General features: G+C 29.8%; 1 long non-coding RNA gene and 1 pseudogene across 1 annotated transcript; one reads left to right on the top strand and one right to left on the bottom strand.

The window, feature by feature from the left end:
- Positions 1-2,585: 2,585 nt before the first annotated feature.
- On the bottom strand, positions 2,586-4,546 carry LOC125603325. Its single transcript, XR_007335386.1, has 2 exons — positions 4,105-4,546; positions 2,586-2,950 (listed from the first exon to the last, which is right to left on the bottom strand). It is a non-coding gene; the product is annotated as an uncharacterized LOC125603325 (long non-coding RNA).
- Positions 4,547-9,308: 4,762 nt separating this feature from the next.
- On the top strand, positions 9,309-10,096 carry LOC125603324 (annotated as a pseudogene).
- The last annotated feature ends 7,555 nt before the right edge of the window (positions 10,097-17,651 follow it).

Genomic DNA, 17,651 nt, shown 5'->3' on the forward strand with positions numbered 1-17,651 from the left:
AATAGGGGAAATCCTTACCGGACAAAAGGAAGATGCAGGCACCTAATTAACGAACGAACAAGTAAGAAGCGAACAGAATCAATCAAGCAAGAGAGAAAGCCAGGTAAAATAAACGATCCGATCTATGAGAGGCGAGTCTTACATGGAGTCAACATCTATCAAGAGGAACCTAGAGAGAGAGAGAGAGAGAAAGACAACAGTAAGCACAGAGGCAAAACAGAACACATCAAATAAAAAAAACATTTAGGTCAAGGCCTACTTGGATATTGGAGTCGAGTCATCTCTCCTACTTTATACGATATGCATTTACAACCAGGGTCGAGCCATCCCTAGCAAACAAGTAGAGAGAGAGAGAGAGAGAGAGAGAGAGAGAAGAGAGAGAGAGAGAGAGAGAGAGAGAGAGAGAGAGAGAGAGAGAGAGAGAGAGAGAGGAGAGAGAGAGAGAGAGAGAGAGAGAGAGAGAGAGAGAGAGAGAGAGAGAGAGAGAGAGAGAGAGTCTTAAGCAAAAACAATAAAGGATCTATGGAGGAGGAGAGTCTTACTTGGACGCTGCTTCCACAATCGGATTATCATTCTCACTTGCTTCCACGGTCGAGCCATCCCTAGCAAACAAGTAAGAGAGAGAACATCAAACAAGCAAGCAAGCCACAAAAATAAAGGATCTATGGAGGATATTAAGCAAAAACAAGCTCTTCAAACAAGCAACAAACCACACAAAAATAAAGGATCTATGGAGGATCTTAAGCAAAAACAGGCGCATCAAACAAGCAACAAAAATGTGGTGGTACAATGTTAAATAGATTAGCTCAGATCAGCTAAAGAATACACATATCAAAACGAAAGGACTTTATAAGTAAGGGAAGTACAAAGTTTAAACAGGTTTATCAAACAAGCAAGCCAGAAAAATAAACAGGTTCATCAAACAAGCAAGCAAGCCACACAAAAATAAAGGATCTATGGAGGAGGCGAGTCTTACTTGGGCTCTGGTTCCACAGCCGGAGTCTCGCTACCTTCCACGGTCGAGCCAAACCTAGCCAGCAAGTAAGAGTGAGAGAGGATCTTAAACAGGTTCATCGAATAAGCAACAAGCCACAACAATAAAGGATCTATGGAGGATCTGTAGCAGGTTCATCGAAAAAGCAACAAACCACACAAAAAACAAAGGATCTATGGAGGATCTTAAGCAAAAACAATAAAGGAGATCTTGAGCAAAAACAGGCGAACAAGTTCATCAAGCAATAAACGATGCGATCTATGGCGGAGGAGAGTCTTACTTGGACTCTGCTTCCACAATCGGAGTCTCAGTTCCTTCCACGTTCGAGCCAAACCTAGCAAGCACGTGAGAGGGAGAGAGTGAGAGAGAGAGAGAACCTTAAGCGAAAAGTAAGAAACGAACAGAATCATCAAGCAAGAAAAAATAATCGATGAGGCGAGTCTTACTTGGATTCTGGTTCCACGATCGGAGTCGCACTTCCTTCCATGATCGCAAGCAAGAAAAGCTGAGAGGCGAGATGAGATTGTACGGTTTGGAGTCGGAGATGAGCGAGAGGAGGAAGATCTTAGGGTTTCTTGCTTTTGCAAGTGTGGGAGGGTTTTATACGAGAGAGAGATATATATTTATTTTGGGTGTGAATTTCATTTTCCAACCAATGGCAGCGCATTCCTTCCCCTCCAAGGCCAAGGCCAAGGCCAAGGCCAAGGCCAAGGCCAAGGCCATTCTCTCAAACAGATGAGACAAAAAGTACTTTATTTTGTTTTTCAAACTATATACTATAATAAAATCTACACAAATAAGACGAGATGATAAATAGGTCATTTTCGTGTTACTGAATTTTAGAGATCGAGAAACCAAGAAATCTCAGCCTAGAACACAGAAAAAAAAATACAGAAAGAGAGAGAAAGAGAGACGCAGAGAGATGAAAGTGACTTGAGGGTTGCCTTATTTATATTGATTGTTTTTAATAAATGCTTCTTCTTTATTTCCTATTTTATAGGCCTGGGAATTAAGAGGTTAATCGTTCCTTAATTGCAGCTAAATCTCTTCTTTCTTTTTTTTTTTATATTTAGACATTCTAGGCCCAATCAAATAAATTTTTTTTTTTTTTATTTAGACATTCCTGAATGAATGTTTCCTTTTTATTCCCTTTCCAATTTTAGAGGCCGGGAATTAGATGGTTAATTACAGTCAAATCTTTTATTTATAGCCACTCTACATATGCTTTGACTTTTGACTAGGCTTCATATGTATCTATTTTCGAAATGCCCATGTCTGCTGGGTTAGATAAGCCCTTCCAAATCTCTTAGTTGTAGACAGGGATCAACCAGTATAAAAAACTAACAGAGGTCCAGTGTGGTAAAATGTGTATTTAACCTTCTTTAACTTAATACATTTTTATTAAATGTCACAGTTAGATCGCATATTTGCATCGTGCGGGATGAAAATCATCCGACTGATGCTTTAGCAAAAAGAAGTATCCAAGATTTTAATAACTTTCAGTTTCATTTTTATGTACCAAGGTTTATTACGAACGAACTCCATAAGGATTTTATGTAAACTACTTCCATAACTAAATAAAGCTCAAGAATTATATATATCCCTTTCTTATTAATGAAGAAACATTTTGAAAATATAACCTTACAAGTGTAAATTATTTACAGGGATGCCATCCTTATGTGGCAGCACCATATTCACTCTCAGCCTATATAATTAACTGCCCATTCTTCCCTAGAGAATTTACAACAAATGCCATTGACAGTCCACCCTTAATAATGTCGTTCTCCAATGTTCATTCAAATTATATTACCTTAATTACATTAGCTTAACATTTAACAAAAATACAATAGAAACTATGTTACACGATCATTGCTCCCTGGACCCTGGACAGTACTGAAACACAATAGATCCATCATACTGAAACAATATATGTTCGATTCTTCAGCTATCTGCACACTTATGAAACACAACACTCAAAAAAACAATCCATATGATATAAGATTTTGAATTTAAACACAAAAATGCAAGAAAGTATCAGAAGATTCCAATGTAACTAAACCAAAGGATACTTATAAGTCTAAAAATTCAAGAAAGTTTCGGAAGATTCCAATATATCACACTATCTAAGATCGTAAGTGAGTCCATCCAATATATTGCTGCCAATTTTGGTCTTTCCACAGTTTGATCGAAAGCATGTATTTTTATTATAACTCAAGAACCGGTTATTTCTTTTGTATGCATGAACCGGTCATATTCGTTTTTGCAATGTGATTAAACCAAAAGGTTTTTTTAAATTGACTACAACTTACGGTGTTAAAACGTAAGTTGAAATTTATTATAGGTTTGTGTAGATTGACTTAATTTAAAATATTTTGGATAATATATATATTTCTGACTATTAAATGTACTTTTTTCTATAATGATTGTTGGTTGTAATCGGGGAATTAGTATGGGTTAGTGGCAATTGATATTGACGAGTATAATATAGAAAGTCTTGAATATGGTTAATGATTCGTTCTCATCATGTATTTCATATATGGCAAACATATTTTTGTGATTGCGCCAGTGATTGGGATACTTTCTTAGATTTATCGTCAAGGCAATATATATGGTAAATGGTATTGTGATTTTGCGTTAATTAGAGTGATTGACAAGTTAAATCACTCACATGATTTGTGCTAATCTTTTCAAAAGATACGCAGAGATCAGTGCTCTGGTTTTAAGCTATATATAAGCCAAGCCAGAGTTAGCACAATTCATCAGAAACCTAAACCACCACATATCTTTCGTAAAACCTCTACTCTTTATGATTTATTCTTTCTTGAAGCCTCTACTCTTTATCATTTATATTTTCTTGAGTTGATTCTATATAGTTCTGGATTTCAACTTAAAATCCAGGGATTACTGTCCAATCGGGTTAAAAGAGTCATGACTAAATTGATGGTTTTATATTAATTTGTGTTTTTATGAAAAATTTTGAAATTATAATTTTATTGCGTTATGTTTTCCTCATTAAAGTTGAAATTTTTTTGGTGGATACATAAGTATATCAGTCTAATGTGGACATACGATATGGAGTCTAAATCTGAATCTAAGTTTGAGTGTAATACCTGTATCCGTATCAGTTTTGGAATCATTCAGCCAGCCATCACCAATCCACCGCGTCTCTTCCCAAAGCCATTTGAGGACAATGATTTGCAGATGAATCAGAGGATCGTCGGGGAAATTTGTTTTTTTTTTCAATGAGATCAATTGAAAAGAAAAAAGAATCAGTAATCGGAAAGAATTGGTGGTAGGGACAAATAATAAGAATACAATATGCTCGGTAGTTCGTAGACGTCTTCTCACCTGTGTTCCTCTGGTGAAATATCTTGATTTTGTTAGAACCCTAATCCTTTTTTTGTCCCGAGAGAGTCAATTTGTTATTATTTAATTTATTGCATAATTCATAAAAGAAATGGACTGAATATGTTCAATTTTCAAAAAGTCCATCGTATGTAGTAGGATTTTTGAGTTATCTATTACAATATTGGGCTCTACTATAACAAATTTAGACCCATATTTGGTAATGTAATTATTTGCTAAATATGTTCAGTAACAACAAAGCCCATCATATGTAATTTTTTTTAGTTTTTTAACTACGTTCATGGTACAATTGCATCACTATAAACTCTAACTTCCCTGGAGAATTTACTCAAATAATGGACTAACGATATCCATAAATTGTTTATGCGTATAAAATACTCATTTTTTTAATATTAATGCATTAGAAATATTTAGGAGGGGTTATTGGGACATGATTTTAATGGAATTTGATGATTTCAATAGTTGATAAGATTTTACAAGTTAACTAGATTTGACAAATTTTATCCAATATTCTTACATAGATTTTCATTACTCGTGTATAAGATTCTATTGATTGTTATTAACTGATAAAAAATTAATGGTATAATAGGAGAAAAGAAAAAGAATCATTTCAATTATTAAAAAGACAAAATGTCATTGTACCTTTTAATATATAGATATATAAATAAAAGTTATTTTTTATAATTTTTAAAATATATGGTTTTAAGTTTGAACTTTTTATATAAAAGCTTTCGATTTTTTTTTTCAAATTGTATTTTTTAATTCTTTTTGAATTCGAAAATACTTTTTAAAACTATTTTAATTTTTTTTACATTTATTAAATTTTTAATATTTGCTTTCTACTTTTATGTTAAAGTTGTGATTTGTATTATTTCATTGTTCAATTTTGTGTGTTTTTGTATGCGAGTGTATTTTATTGCATAGATTTCAAAAATCTTATGAGTATAGATGATATTCTCAAAGTTTAGTCTTATGAGTTAAAACAAAGAGAATTTACATCCCAATAACAGTAGATTTAATAGAATCTTAAAATCAATGAAACTAAACTTTTCCAATAACAAAAGATTTTGAGTGGAATTTAAAAGTCATCATCCCAATAACAATGGATTCTAATTAAATTTTAAAATCCATAACCAATAACAATGGAATCTCAAAATTTAATAACTTCTTACATTGTTTTTTTATACTAATGGTTCCAACAAAAAATATACTAATCTACTCTTAGTTATTATACAATTGTTTAAATAAAAATGATTTAACTAAATATTTATTGGTCATTTAAAGGGTTAGAAAGTATAATATGAAAAGTACATTGAAATATAGAAAGACACTTTTTTGAAACAAAAAAAAAACTAAAATAACATTCTTTATAAAACAGAAAGAGTAAATCTTTGTTTTATCAATTATTTTATGTCCATATTGTTACATATAATTCATATTTTTTGAGAAAATTGAATCTTTTTAAATTCTAATAATAAAACAAAAATCAGGAAAATCACACAATACAAAGTAGCCCAACATGTATTTTGTAAAAATGATAAATTTTATACAATATTTAATTATAGTTCAGATTTTTTCAATGTGTTTTACTATAAACACACTATCCAAATTACGATCTACTACTTTGATTTTTCAATTTTTACATGTGTTTAACATATTACCACACATTTTATATGTTTTATCCATTGATTTATGAAAAATATCTAAATATGTGATATATATAAAAATTCAAATCAAACTCTCATCCCGCGCAAGGCGCGGGTCTTATCCTAGTATTTTCTTAACTTAAAACATGGCAAACATTGCTACGATATACACGGTAGCAGTCCAGTCGTTGTCGACGTGCTAGTCTATTTTTTCTTTTTACATTCTTCCTCTCTACGGCTTTTCACAAATATTGGTACTATTCAGTTAGCATGGGCCCATGCCTCTAATCCGCAACAACGAAATGCTTTGGAAAGTGAATTTCAAGCTTTGCTATTTGCTATGATTAAATGCTGGAGTAACGGGTATCGGATCGAATTCCTCTTTGAAGGGAGATAATATAAACACAGTTACAAACTGGTTACAATGGAAAACAAAGTTTAAAGATGCTCAATTCTGTTGGACAAACCGACTTTCCAATACACACAGACAACCTTGCAAAGCACGCAATCCCTTCACTATCATCTTTTCATTTCTATAGCTTTGTACCTAATTTCATTAGCTCTGCTTTGTCAAATGATTTCTTTGATTATTAATGAAAGTAATTTTGTTAAAAAAAAATGTCAGCTACTGCAAAGATCTCATAACAAATCATCTGATTTCACGTGTAAGGTGGAGATTGTACGTTGATTTTTCAGACCAATAAACCAATATCTCTTGAATATTTCAGAATTCAACTATTAATATATCCAGAAAACGACACCATTTAGTAGCGCAGTCTAGTAGCCTCTTCTTGGTCTTTTTTTCTTCGTATAACAGCAGCTCCAACGGACATTTCCACCTTGACAGCGCCGAGAACTGGATCGGTGGCTGTTCATGAGATAGGACATCTCCTAGGGTTAGGTCATTCCTCGGTTCAAGACTCTTATCATGTTTCCGACCATCACGACAGGGAGGCGTAAGGTTGACTTGCATATCGATGACGTGGAAGGAGTTCAGTATTTGTATGGTTCGATCGAATCCTAACTTCAACGGGTCTAGAACTACAACACCGTCCACTCAACAACAAGACACTGGCAGTGGCAACTCCGGGGATGCTGGGAGGATCTACGGTTCTGGATCGGGTTTACTCAATAACCATTATATTGCAGGGCAAACTGAAGAAGAAGAAAGCAAAAGGATATGGAAACACTTTAATTTTGCTTTTAGCAAAAAAAAAAAACAATTTTTGCATGGCAAGGGAGACGACCTTGGGCTTATTGAACCCAATCCAATTATATAATATTTTTTTTATTAAATTAATCATAAATTCATTATTAATGTTCTTTATAATTTTCTTATATAAAATTACACAATTGCCTAATGCGACTAAAGTATATATAAAAATTAATGATTTTGAATAATAAATATTTAATAAAATTAGTGTATCTTCTATCATATTTATTTAATTTCAAACAATTAAAATAAATTAAATAACCACAATCACCATATAATAAAATTTTAGATTTTATGTATATGTTATATTTTGAATTTTTAAAATGACTATAAATTACTAAAATTGTTAACAGTCTCACATTCAAATTTTGTGATACATGGTTTAAAATTTTTGTTATGAAAAAATACAAATGATTACAAAACATATACTAAAAAGTCTAATTTAAATAATTATTAAGATTAATATATATATATATATATATTTTAAATTAAATTATAAACCATATCAAATACATAAATATTTTAGTTTTGAAATTTAATCTGAACAATTTGTTTGATAAAACATTTGAATGAACATTGACAACTTAATTTTTAAAAAAAATATAAATTACTAAACTATTAATCCCATGAAATTTTGTTATCAGTAATTTAAATTTCTTACTATAAAAGATACAAATTATCAAAAAAATCATATGAGTAGAAAGCATCATTTAATAGACATTAATATTAAAAATATAATATGTATATTAATATCATTTAAATTTTAATTACATATCCTATCAAATAGAAAAAAAATTGTTTGGATTAATAAAATTAATTTAATTATATGTTCGCACCAATTTAATTATATAAGTAATAGTTAATGACTTTTAATTATTCAATATATATTTATTATTTCATGTAAAAACATTTAATATATTTAATGTTCATCACGCGCAAGGCGCGGGTCTTAACCTAGTGAGTCATTTATAAACCATCCGAGCTAGCAAATTTCTTTGCACACTTTATAAAAAGTTAATATTATACGTAGATACTTAGAAAATAGTTAAAAATTAGGTAATACTCCGCGCCTTGCGCGGAATGTGATTATTAGTTTCGTTATTTTTTAATAAGAAGACATTAATCTGTTTAATCTAGATATCGGTTTCTAAAAGGTTCGGTTCTAGGCTGTTTTTTGGTTTTTAATCTCCTAAAATATAACTATCATTTTAAATCAGTATTTATTTGGTTTGTTCGGTTAAAATGTTTGATGTTTTTTGTTTTTTTTTCTTGTGATAATCAAAAATTACTATTATTTGTTTATTTTCTTGTTATGAATCTTAGATAGTCGTGATGTGGAGCCAATAGTTTCATATTATAGTTTCCAAACGGATAATAGTTAAAAAGAAATATTAAAACAAATTATTTTACTACAATTTGGTCGATAGTGAAAGAAGCATTAAGGAAAATAATATTTTAACTTCCAAGAAATTAAATATTTCAGTTGTGGTAAATAGTTAGTCATAAAGTTTTCACGTCAATGTGCACATGTATGTGTATGTCAAAGTATATAAATATGGTTGATAAAAGATATTGTTAATTAATATTAAATGACATTTTTTTCAAAATAATACATGAAAAATAAAATTCTTAAAATGAAATTTTTAAAAACAAAAATATCGTAAATTTATATAAACTATAATATAACTATAATATAACTCTTTAATATATATATATGCATATAACATATCAAATTGGATATCCATTCCTATAAATATGGTTCTGTAGGTTCAAAACCTAGAACTTCACCAGTGTTCAATATCTAGCAGAGAAGACAATTAGATTCTTTAATAGTATGATTTGCCGTAAATGGCTGTAGAGTGTACAAGTAACGTCTACATTATTGAATATGCAACAGTTATTAAACCATGTGCCAGTGGTTGGATGGTAGCACGGGGTCCAGCGTCGCTAACCAAGCTAAGTTCGAATCTGACTACACTCAGATATCCCTAACACGTGGCCACCGGTGTTTTAATATTCTCTTGCCGGGGAGCGATTTACCGTTTTTTTTATGTAACAGTTATTACTCAATGTACGGACGTGTGAAGAAATGTTATTGATGAGTTTGGATTTGAACTGGAGATTCATTCATCCATCGTTTACAAGTGTGGTGGAGTGTAACAGGTACTACTCAATATACAGACATGTGGAGAACCTAGCACAAGAGATTAGGAAATTAAGGTGCTGGCTTCTGTTGATGGTGTCGATGCCAAACTCTGGCAGGTCAGTTAGTGCTCTCTTACTAGCTTTTATATGAAGCATATCTGACAATCCTAGACCACAATGAGACACAGAAACTGACTATGAAATCATTGAAACAGAAAAGGAGAAGTTTTTTTTTTTTTTTGCACGCAAAAATAGGAGTTGAAGTTATAAATGAAACTATGAAAAAGGGAATACATTTCTATATTTTATTTACTAGTGATTGTATTTTTATCTGCCACCATTCTTTAGGCTATGTGATAATATTTTGAGTCATTTAACACTTATTAACTCACTGATGCATGTTTTAACTTGCATCCTCAAAAAGAAACAAGAAGACATTCATACTGAAGCATTGAGCTAAGTTTGTTCTTGACAGGTACCAGAGACGCTCCAAGAAGATCTGCTCTCTAAAATGAGTGCACCGCCAAAGAGTGATGCTCTCTTGTCACCCCCAACGACCTTGCTGAGGCTGATGGGTTTGTCTTTGGCTTCCCAACAAGGTTCAGTATGATGGCTGCTCAGTTCAAGGTATTCTTAGATGCAACTGGTGGCCTCCGGCGGACTCAACAACTTGCTGGTAATCTAGCTGGAATCTTATACAGCACCAGGTCTCAAGGTGGTGGTCAAAACCGCGTACGTTTATTTTTCAAACTAACACCTTATCAAAGACATTTGCTTCGCTTTAAAGTTTGGAGTATTTACTTGTGTTGTCATTGATTTCTAACAAAAAATTTTGTAATCTTTGTAAGCATAGTCAAAAACTATCTTTAGAACTAACTCTATTTTTATAAATCTTGATCTCATGCCAATTAAGCAAAACATAAGAATTTTTTCTCAATTTATTTATTTATAAACATAAGAATCAAGATATATGTTTACAACTACATGTTTGGTTGCTAATGACATTTGTAGCATATGGTAAGTTGTTTTTTCGTCACTTTAACTCATTTTTAGTTATAGTATGAAGAACAAAATAAAAATCTAGAAAGATCAAAGTATAACTTATTTGTCTGAGCAAGATAATAACACTATCTTACAAATTCTCTTAACCCTTTTGTTGAGCCCGACAAAAAACATCAAGAAAATACAAAACCAAATATTACCCATATAAGTGTGTAAATATATTTTCAAACTATTGAAAATATAGATACCTAATTCAAAATCAAAATCGAAAATTTCATATTCACGTTCGAATTGAACTCAAAAATTTATTAGTTTTCTCACATTGTTATTTAAACGGTGTCTATATTTCTTGAACCAAAATCAAAAATCATAATCAAACCGGAACTAAACTGAAAACTAAAAAAAATACAATTTGGAAGTGAATGGAAAACCAGAAAACCGAACATCCATGACTAAACATATTAGTGAACAAATAGACATGTCAATAACATAGTCAACAAAAAATAATTTCACGCTTTTAAAGCGTGAGTTCTATCCTTGTTCTAGTTTACAATGGAAACCAATAGCTGTAAAAGATAACAAACTATTTTATCGGGCTGGTAAAATATACCACATGTCCTAGCTAACAGCCTAAAAGGCTAAAACAATATGTTTCTATGGTATTTTAAAATAAATTTTTAGTAGAACTTTACATGTAATCTTGAACAAAACATGTGATTTTGTTTTTTTTTTAACTTAAGTTCAAGAAAAACATGTGATTTGTTGTCGGGAGGTATATGCAAACCCTCATTTCATGGTGATTTTCACTAGTCTATGATATGATTAGACTTCTTCTCTATGGTAGGTAAATAGACTTTCAGGGAAACAGAAGTTAGCCATCACTGCTGTTCAAAATCCATTTATATGTGAGGACCGTTTTATTCATTTTTCTCAGTTCCAGTTATGAACCTTTGTTCTCTATATATTGGTTGGATTTTTACCAAACTATTTTTATATAGGCGCAACTACCTTATATTGTTTTTAGAGTGAAAATGGCGTTAGCGAAATAAAAACAGGTTGAAAACTAGTTTTTCTTTATTTCTCGAAAAAAACTAGTATTTCTTTAGCTCCAACATTTCTTCCTGATAGTTTCTGATAGAGAGCTGAAGCTAAGATATAAAGTTCTGGAAGAAATTCCCAAGATAACTCTTGAGAAGATGGACAACTCTCGGCAACTTCAATAATAGATTATTTAGCCCCTTCGACGATGGACTACGAGTAGAGGTATTCAAAAGTACAAATGTCTTGCAAATAAAAGTCTTTCAAATATATACGAGCTTCCTATGAGAGATTTTATTGATTTTCAAAAGCAAGAATGAAAGACATAAGATTTGATATATATCTCGATTTTAAAACAAGAAGAAAACGAAAACTTAACAAAGAAAAATTGATTAGAAATTAGAAGTTTATACTTAAAAATATATACACTTTTTATTGGCAGCCATCTTATATATATACTAGGATTATGGCCCATTACTATGCTTAATAGTTAATACTATTCTGTTCTAAATTTGAAAATATTTTTGCTACGCTGAATCTAATTTTGATTAAAATAATATTAACTCTGAAAAATAAATATAATAGTTATGAATAAATAAAATAGAGAATTTGGATATATCAATGTCTAGCTTCCATAGGCCATAAAAAAGATCAGTTTTTTAAGATACTAGGTGTCTTGCCCGCATATACGAGCTTAATCGCTTTACGAATATTTATTAGTTTATTTTTACTTAATTCAAAAACCAGCATAATTATTATTTATGTTTTCAAAAAATTAAATCTAACATATATATATATAACAAAATGTAATTAAATATATATGTTTAGTTAAAATTTATTAAGGATAACACTGACTTTAACTACTTAATTTATTATAATTGTTCTATATTATTTTTCAGATTTTATAATTGAAAAATATGTTATAAGAAACAACACAATATATAAGAATTATCTTCTTTTTTTAAAGTTAATATTATTAATTAAAATTCGTTTTTGATTATATAATTAATAATATATAAAATTCATTAAGGATAGTATAGATATTAAACCGTTCTAACTTTCAACGTGAGAGCTCCGTTGCTAGAAATTACTTCGCAAATAATAGTATAGATCATTATACACAAGATATGAGCCCGTTGCGTTGCAACGGGTTTTGTTTGATGTTTTAATTTAATAAAAACCATATAATAATAAATAATTTTATTATAGTATTATGATTGTTTTTTGCATATGTTGTTTTTTGTTTTATAATTAAAACTTATTTTCACACATAAATTCATGCTAATATTTATATTTTATAATCATGGTGCATAGATGAGTTGTTATAAACTTTATACTAAGGATTAGAGAAAATACTATACATAAACAAACATTTAAACTGGATACAATCCGAAATAAAAAATGAAAAGTAAAAGGAAATGAAAGTTAAATACACCAATCGAATCAATGACAACATTATACATGTTCTTATGTACTAATTTTATTTTTTTGTTAAATAAGTCTTTACAATTTTATTTTTCTAGGATTTGTAAAAAAAGAAAAACATTATATTTTATAAATCTCCTTTTTATTTACAATTAAAAAAATTAAATACTCTTTTGCAATTTTCTTTAATATTTTAGAAAAACTAAATTACTATTATATAACCTATTATAATTATCATCTCTTTAGAAATTCAGAAAAAATATATTGCTATCAAATAATTATTTTTAGTTATTAATAAATATTTATAAAACTTATATTTTTACAATTTGTTTCAATACTAATTTTACACTTATTTTGTTAATTAAATAATTTTTTAGTATCATATTCATCATTAAATACTCTCTTAAATAATATCAAATAAATTTTTGCAATTCTCTTTGGGTTAGGGTTTAAAAATTATACAAATTTCTTTGTTTAGGATTTTTTTTTATAAGAAAAAGGAAAACAACTATCAAATATTCTTTTACAGTTTTGTAGGATTTTTGAAAAGGAAATTAATATTACATAATATTTTACAATTATATTTTGTCTAGGATTTAAAAAATAAATTTTCTATCAAATACTATTTTCAGTTAATATTAACTATTTTTAGAAGTTAGGAATATTCAAAAGAAAATTGCCACAAATAGCACATTTATAGTACCATATTTCATATTTATACTAACCACTTTTACCCTCACTTTTATTGAAGGGTAAAAGATAATTATACCCTTAGGGTTAACTAATCTAGACTTAAGGTTTAGAGTTGAGGGGTGAGATAAGGTTTTTGGAATGTGAAATTTAAGATTCTAATAAATATATAAATAAATACTTATAAAATATTTAAAAACAATTTTAAAAATAATTTCAAACATAATTTTTGTTTTTCAAAAAGAAATTTGAAAATAAAAATAAAAAAAATTCAAAAAAAAATTCAAAAAAAAATTATAAAAAAGTTCGAATTTGAAAAAGTATAATTTGAATTTTTTTTTTAATAATGATTTATTATATATATAAATAACAAGGGCATAAGAGTCTTTTGCCACTTAATGAAGAAAGTATTTTTGAAAATGTCTCATTAGTGGTGGTAAAAATGAAAAGTGGTACCATGAAAGTGGTAAACATGTAATTTCCCCTTTTCAAAATTCGTTTTTCTCAATATCATTAATAGTTTTACAATTTTTCTTGTTAATTGAATAATTGTTACTATCATGTTTATCATTAAATTTTTGAAGTTATAATTACTATTAAATAAAATTTTGCAATTCACTCTTGTCACGATTTAAAAAAAAAAAGGAAAATTCTTAATTCATAAGATTAGAAAAGACTTTTTGTTAGAAATCTACTTTATTTAAGATTTTAGGGAACAAAAGTTATTTTCACATAATGTAAGTTTTGATTGACACATTCACAATCTAATTTGAAGTTAATTTAAAAAAAAAAATTTGAAGTTAATTTTGGCTTATTTTTTAACAGATAATTATTAAAAAGTAAAGTTAGTTAATTATAAGAAAAATAAGATTACTTTTACGTTTTTATTTTATTTAGACTATTAAAAAAGAAATTAATTATTTATTTCTTTTTGATTTTTATACAACTATTTATTTTTTTAATAGAAAAGTCATGTTTAATTATTTATATATTTTATCTTATACATACAAACACATATTTATCATATTCACATTGTTGGGGTCAAAAACGGTTACGACAAATTTAACATTCAAAACGTCCGAGGAAGAAAGTAAGAATTTCTCCGAAGAGTACTTTTCGAAATAGATTCTTCCTTACGAAAAAGCTTTACGGAAGAAAGAATCGAGATGTCCGACGAAAGCTCAAACAGGTCGTTACGCAGCGACCGAACGTCCGTCCCGCTCGGTCGCTACGTAGCGACCGAGCTCGAGCCCAAGCTCGGTCGCTACGTAGCGACCGAGCTCAAGCCAAAGCTCGGTCGCTACGTAGCGACCGAGCGATCGTCCAGCTCGGTCGCTACGTAGCGACAGAGCTCAAGCCAAGGCTCGGTCGCCACGTAGCGACCGAGGGCTCGTCCCGCTCGATCGCTACGTAGCGACCGAGCTCGGCCAAGTTCGGTCTCTACGTAGCGACCGAGCGATCGTCCTGCTCGGTCGCTACGTAGCGACCGAGCTCAAGCCAAAGCTCGGTCGCTACGGAGCGACCGAGCTCGAGCCAAAGCTCGGTCGCTACGTAGCGACCGGGCTCGAGCTGAAGTTCGGTCGCTGTGTAGCGATTGAACTCTTCCGAACATCGACATACATCAATCCAGGCATTCTCGTTAAACCTTCGAATGCTATCTCCAAGACCGTAGCATGCTCAGTCCATGTTTTCCGCTATCGAAATTCATCGATCAAACTTCGCGGATTAGAAACCGGAAAGTTTGTTCTTTATCAAAAAAATATCGTAGTAAAAGTGTCGAGTCGGAAGACGACCCAAAGGGACCTAAAACACGACTCGAGGCCCATCCTACGATTTCTTAACCAAAAGCCCGTAAACCGTAGCTCGGTTTACGCTTGCCCCACAAGGAAGGATAAATGTCAAGTTTCCGCGGATAAATACGGAAGTTTTGAAGATAATTGTGAAGATCGGGAAAAATGGAAAATTTCCGTTTTTATGCTATGACGGCTTAAGGGCAGAAGAGTAAAAGCGTAAACCGACCTTGGAGTATATAAGGAGTCCTAGGCGAGGAGTATGGAGGAGAATTTTTTCAGAGCAAACTTAGCACTTAGAGCAATTTAGGCAATTTTCTGTTTTTGTTATTTCGAGCTGCGACTCAATTAGGTTTAGCCGTCTTAGGGTTACTAGAACTAGGAATCTCGCCGACAGCTCTCGAGCCCAGGCTTATACCTTGTTGTAAACGCTCATACGCAAATTCGGAATAAGATTTTCTTTGCTCTCTTTTTCGATTTCTTATACTTTATCATTGTTATTCTCGTGTTCTGATTGCTTGACGTGTGGTAATTAGCAGATATCCGGGTCCTCTGGGAAATTAGGGTTTTCCTAGTTTCCTTATTTAAACGGAAATCGACAGTGCGAATTTCGGTTCCCACACACACATACTTATGCACGACAATATCTTCAAAAATTAAAAGTTACGCTAGCATCATAAGATGTAATAATGATAGTAAAAGTTGAGTTGTATCAAGACATTAAAAGAAAATATTATGTGTAAGTTTAAACCTAAATATAGATGTGAAATACTTATAGTTATTTTTTGTCGTTATTATTTAACATACAATTATCTATTAAAAAAAGAAAGTTATTTACTTATAAGAAAATAAAAAGAGTACTTTTACAATTTTCTTTTATTATGCTATTAAAAAAGTAATATTATTTATTTTAAAGTTAGTTTAAACATTTTTTACAATTCGTTTTTGTTTAACATTTTTTTCTAAAAGTTAATGTTAATCTTTATAATTCTCTATATGTAGTATCTTTTAAAATAAACATTATAATAAAAAATAATGATAATAATATATTAGTAATAATAATAATAAGACTATTAAATAATATTTATAATTAATTTTTATGATAAATATTTTTTATTATTTTCGTATAAAATGTTTTGATATTTTTTATCATGATATAGTTTAACACATATCACATTTAAATATATAAGTACTGTGTGTCACAATCATGTTAATTAACAATTTTGAAGAATCAAGCTCAATATAATCTTTTATAATTATATTTTCACTTAAAGTTTAGAAATAGAAATTATATTAAAGAAATGTTTTGCAGATCTATTTTTTAGGATTTTGAAAAAGAAAAATTTCTAAAAATAATTACTACTAATTATTTTTAAGAAATCGTTTTTACTATCAATAATTTTTGAAAGTAGTTTTTTCAAAATTCGTTTTTATTATCTTATTATATATATTTTTAATCATTATATATTTAAACACATGTCACAATATTAGAAGAAAATTTATTATCAAATAATCTTTTGCAATTATCTTTTGATTAGGATTTTAAAAAAGGAAAATTACTATTAAATAATATATATAATAAGATTTTTAATAAAATTCATTTTTGTTATATCTTAGTATATATATTTTTAATTATAAGATAGATTAACAAATGTCACAATCTTAAATATATAATTGCTATGTATCGCGATCAAGTTAATTAGCAACTTTGAAAACCAAGTTTTATATAATAAGATAATAAACTAGGTGTCTTTCCCGCATATATGGGCTTAATCGCTTTACAAATATTATTAGTTTATTTTTAATTAATTCAAAAACCAGCATAATTATTATTGATGTTTTCAAAAAATTAAATGTAACATATATATAACAAAAATTTAATTAAATATATATATTTAATTAAAATTTATTAAGGATAACATTGACTTTAACTACTTAATTTATTATAATTTTTCTATATTTTATTTTAAGATTTTATAATTGAAAAATATGTCTTAAGATAACAACACAATATATAAGAATTATCTTATTTTTAAAAAAGTTAATATTATTAATAAAAAAATCGTTTTTGATTATATAATTAATAATATATAAATTCATAAGGGTAGTATAGATATTAATCGCTCTAACTTTCAACGGATCAATCAGTGCAGGAACGAAATCGAGGATCAAAAGCTCAGACACACGTCGCTTCACCATGCATGGGGGAGGCTCTCGCAATCAGAGAAGGTTTGCTTCAAGCAGCGTCTCACAACATCACTCATATCTGTATCCGTACAGACTCTCAGTGCTCGCAACAGCGATCAACTCTCGCCGGAAGACGACGGAGCTTTACGGAGTTA

The sequence above is a fragment of the Brassica napus genome, unplaced genomic scaffold, assembly GCF_020379485.1.
Source record: "Brassica napus cultivar Da-Ae unplaced genomic scaffold, Da-Ae ScsIHWf_3152;HRSCAF=3972, whole genome shotgun sequence".
Lineage (NCBI taxonomy): Eukaryota > Viridiplantae > Streptophyta > Magnoliopsida > Brassicales > Brassicaceae > Brassica > Brassica napus.